The sequence below is a fragment of the Lactuca serriola genome, chromosome 9 (genome assembly GCF_051521515.1).
Source record: "Lactuca serriola cultivar US96UC23 chromosome 9, Lser_US96UC23_V15, whole genome shotgun sequence".
NCBI lineage: Eukaryota > Viridiplantae > Streptophyta > Magnoliopsida > Asterales > Asteraceae > Lactuca > Lactuca serriola.
Window position 1 is genome coordinate 44,562,675 of NC_136416.1, and position 5,471 is coordinate 44,568,145.

Below are 5,471 nucleotides of genomic sequence, written 5' to 3' on the forward strand. Positions count from 1 at the left end.
TAATTTAATTTAAGATGGGTTTTAAAAGTTTAAAATTTTTGCAAAAAAAAAAAAAATTGGGTGTCACACGTTGGTAGCTATGGACTTAGTACCTACACCGGTAGCTATGGATTTAGTACTGTTAGATAAACGTTGGTAGCTATGGACTTAGTACCTACACTGGTAGTTATGGATTTAGTACCCAATGAATGAGCCATAGCAGCTGTGGAATTAGTGCTTTACGAAAGAACCTTGGCAGCTATTGTCTGAGTGCCAAATAAAGAATCCTGGCAGCTATTGTCTTAGTGCCTAATAAAGAATCCTGGCAACTATTGTCTTAGTGCCTAATACGGAGTGAACGAATAGATGATTCTTAGGGTAGACCCTTAAGAGTAAGGAAGATAATGGGGATGGGTAATTGGGTTGATTGTTTGATAATTAAATATAATAATTATATTATTGTGGGTTGAAAACCCTATATGCTCACCAGGCTCCCAAGCCTGACCCACTCAGTTTAATTGTATCACAGGTATCGATACGAAGCTTCTTTGCACTGAGAGATTAAAGGAGATGTAAATCACTAGAGTAAATGAATGTATGTTATGTTTATGCTTATGTGTCTGTATCGGAACATGACATCCCAAGGTTTTATTATTTAATGAAAATGCATTCTCTTTGAGAAATGTTTTGATAAGTTTTTATCATATCTTGTTTTGGGAACAAATTCTGCAACTGTTATTCTTAAACGAATACTTTGATTTATAAAACAAAGCATAAAAAATTCGGTCTTTTCTGGCCATGAAATTAGGGATGTCACACAAGGTATTTAGGGTTGCATGTACACTTAGGAGTGTTAGAATGCACAAAACCCATCATCATGATCATAATCGAGATACGTCTTTACACTTAATGGAGGAGTCATTGCCTGAAAAAGTTCAAAGCAAGAAATGGTCGCACTTTGTATTATAGAATCAAAGTATATAGTTGCGTGTGAGGAAGCTGAAGAAGTTGATTGGATAAAGAAATTCATTTGTGACCTGGATGTTGTTCCAAGCATCAAAAATGCGATTGAGATACTTTGTGACAACATTGGTTCCATTTAGAAGGTTCATACATATGATAATCTAGCTGATCCATTCATAAAGGCTCTTCCTCAAAACAAGTATGAGAGTCATGCAAAAGGATCAGTCTTCGATTATCTAGTGATTGGATTTAAATATGTACTTAATATCTGGATATTCAGAACTATGTAGCAATGATATGTAATTTCTTTTAATATATGAGATATCTCTTTTGTGTTAAATATTATTGTGTTCTCTATTAGCATGTTAAGTTGATCCTTGAATAATCTAATTATTCGAAATTGTCCATAGCCAGTCAATGTTATGGGAGCAACTATGAATTAAGACCAATATGAATCGGCTTGATTGATTTCAAGTAGTGAAATGGCCAAGTGTTGCATCCAAATTCATATGTACTTGTTAGAGAACAACTATTGGATATGATCCGCATCAAAAGTCGCTTCATGGAACGTTATCATTAGTGAATCTTGAACACATGTAAATATCTTTATGTCTTTCGACCTGAGATACATATTGGAGAACTTAAGTATGGAGATTGTTACACCTTGACATTGTCAAACGTTGTTCGTAACTGTGTGGTTATAAAGGGCCTTTATCGGGAAGAGCATGAAGTGTATGGGAGTGTGTATGTAGTCAAGATGGGATTTGTTCCTCTTATGTGTTGAGAGTTAGACATCTAAGGCACCTTATTTAAAATTTGGATGTCAAATAAGATTGATCACGTTCGATGTCTCACATCCAACATGATGTCTGTAACAAAGAGAATATTGATACACTTACCTCATACTTCATTTGTAGCTAGTGAGCTCCTAGAATTGGATGTTGATTGATGGCACCCCTTCGTGTGTTATTAGGGGCAGTAGCTCATTACTAGACACTAACTACTATCTATGTCAGTCTTTAATGAATCTTGTACAAGTGGGAGATTGTTGGATCTATATGCTTAAGAATCATTACTGAGTGACATTGTTGATGAAACATGATTGTATAGGGTCATACCTTAATCAGGTTGGTACTTATTGAATATTTATTAATTTATTTATCATAAATAAATAAATTGAAATCTTGTATTTAATTAGAAAAAATTTATTGTTTTATGAAAACAATACTATAAGAAGTAAAACAACTAGTAATTATATGATATGGTATCATATAACAAGTCATGTACAATACTTTTGGTGACTTTGGCTTACCTTGGTTTACTTTATTAACAAATATTAGGTTCAAATAGCTAGTCAAGCATTTTTTCCTCTTCTTTTGACGCTATAGTCGAATCTGTGAGGAGGTTATGGAGGTTGCTTATCAACCTCCATGTCTTGCATCCATGCCTTGTCTCCCATTCCTTTTTGCTTTATGATACTTTAGAGTATTATATTTAAAAGGGCTTACTTTTCATGGGATATATAAAAAGGGTCTTATGAACAAAACAAAGGCTAGTTTTTTAGTCTTAGACTTCTACTCTTTCTCTCTCAAAACCATAAGCACATCAGAGCTTGGAGCTCTCTTTACTTTTGAAGTTGTTACTTGCTTTTGGTGTTTGTTTGGTGTCTTCCTTTTAGTGGTTAATTGTTTAAGCACTCAAGGCTTAAAGAACAATGTCATACACGAAGAAATCTAGCAATTTTTTTACCGAATTCTTGGTGGTGGATACTTGTAGAGAAGTTCAAGCTTCTTGTTCTTTCCATCTTCATCAAGAGGTCAAGATCTCAATTCTCTAACAATGTCTTCAACTTTCTCCCTTAAGACTCTCCAAGATGTCATGATCTCAAGTCTTAAGTCCAAAGAGGCAAAAACATGACATGGGCTCATCCGATAAGCACTTAATCCCTAAAGTCCTTAACCCAATTACTCTACAAGATCTTCTAACATTAAAATCATCTAAGGTTGGTGCGTTTTAGACATGCATTTCTAATGCATGTCTTGAACTCATATATGGTAAAAAAAAATGAGGTTTATGACTAAAGTCTCATGCATGGTTCAATCAATCAACCATACTTCAGATCCAAACCATGAGTTACTCCAAACGATCCAAACCTTTATGAAATATCACCATCCCAACCAACAAGATCAAGAAGAAAATGGGATAAAACTCAAGATCTAGCAAGCTAGTAACATAAAGGTGGAGCCTTGAACAGTTACAAGGGTCTAAAATCAAGCTAGGAAGGGAAATGGTAACTTTCTTATTGATCCTTGACTTACTCCTTCTTGCTTCTTCCTTCAAAATCTCTCAAAAGCACTCAAGAAAGCTTCAACAATGGAGGAAAAAGTAATTAGGGTTTCTTTTGAGCTAAAGAGGGTGGTGGATGCTGAAGGTGAGCAAACACTATCCTCCTCATTCCTTTAAATAGGGTGCAAAACCCGGATAATTGGGGTTTAAGACGTCAGCGGAGACCATGCCATCCCCTTTAGTTTCCACGTCGTGGTGAGTCAAAAGAGACCCGCGACAAAAAATATCTCGCCATGTTGTGGAGATCCTTCCCCACGCTATGGCGACTCCCAAAATCAAACTTTAATTAAAATATAATATACCTCAAAAACCGTATGTTACAAATTTACAATTAACTATGATTAATTTTAAATTAACATTTAACCATTTCTAATTAATTTATTCACCATATAATAATTTATTAAATCATTTCCCCACTCTCTCTTAGAATCGTTTCCAACTATTTTAGTTATTGAGGGTTATCCAAAAACGACTTTGCTTTTATGTCATAAAGATATACCAACTTAGTTATGAACTTATACGCCTAATCCAACAAGAATGTAGTCATGGTTGAAGGGAGGTGGGTTATGAAAAATATTAAATTCATTATATTCAATTTCTACACGCCTAATGATGTAGTTAAAAAGCGGGCTACGTGAAATTATCTGAGATCATCTTTGGATAGACTCACAAGGTATTATATTTTTTTTAGTGATTTTAGTGTTGTGAGGAAGGCATCATAGAGATTTGTTTTGGTGTTATGTGCTTCACAAGCTACGAATTTTAATTACTTTATCTTTGAAGTGGGTTTGATGGATCTTCTTATGGGGGGGGGGGGATTTCACTCGTGCGGATAGGTCAGGTAACATGTTGAGTCGCTTGGAGAATTTACATCATGGAGTGGTGGTGCATAAGCTGGGTGGGTGTAAGCACCCATCTAGGTTGATCTGCGGAGCATGAGTTGGTGAACTCAGTGTAGTGATGTCTTGATGATGAGATTATGGGGTGATAAGAAAGCAAGTGGATCCGAGTGGGAGAAATCGCTTGGGATTATCAAGAGAAACCATGGAGTGAGCCCATGGTGAGTCAGTGAAGGAGAGAGTGTTGTGAGACTATGGGGAGCCGTAGCATTCATGAGTCAGTGGGAAAGAGTATCATGGTACTACGGGGAGCCATAGTATTCGCAAGTCATCGAGAGAGTGTCGTAATACTGCGGGGAGCCGTAATACTCACTAGTCAGCGAGAGAGTGTCATGATAGTGCAGGGAGCCATGGTATTCACTGGTTAGAGGGAGAGTGTTGTGATACTGCAGGGAGCCGTAGTACTGATTGGTTAGTAAGAGGGTGTCGTAAGCCAACGGGGGAAACCGTAGCACTCAACAGTTGATAAGAGTGAATAGTGTTCTGCGGGGATTTGTAGTATTCACTAGTCAGAGTATGACGCCAGGGAGTTCTTAGGAGAGGGTAGCCTAACTACTTGAGTCTTCGGGAACCTGGTTGCCGGACCAGGGGCGAGAGTAGGGTCTCCATTTCGGTCGAGGATTGTTATATCCCGGGTGGAGGAGGGATTATCGTAATCAGAATGAATTGGAGAGATGGTGTGTGCATTAATTCGCGAATCGCGGGTTCGGGTTAAGTACCAGATTGGAAATAAGTGGTTACAATTTTGCTGTTGAATCAGACTCTTGAGTTGAGTTTAGGTCAACTCGTGAATTGAGTAATCAAGGTGAGGTTCCAGATTTGTAGATGAGTTTCATTTTGATGGGTCTTGATCTTCATCTGATGTCTTAGACCGGAGTGGGTCAGTTTCGTTGGTATGGGAATACTTGCAAGACGCGTGAAACTAGTAAGTGGCAGACAACAGAGGTCGGAGGTGAGACGATTTCAGATGGGGTTGTAGTATTTGCTTCGGGTAAAGCGAACTTTGTGACTTATGTGTCACAATGAGTCGAGATAGTTATTATGAGAAGGAAGTCGGTGAGACATTTTTGGTATGCAATGAGTAACCTTTGGAGGTTCATCTATTGGGTCGGGAGCTGACCTGGTACTTAATGGCTCAGTGTTGTAAGGGAAATTTGAGAGGAAGCTGGGGCTTATGTCTATAGATGTCATAGGATACTTCCAAGCGAGCATGGTCTTTTTCTTGTGTTTGAGGTCACATTTTTGGGGGTTCATTCTCTATGATGAGTTCTAATAGTTATTCAG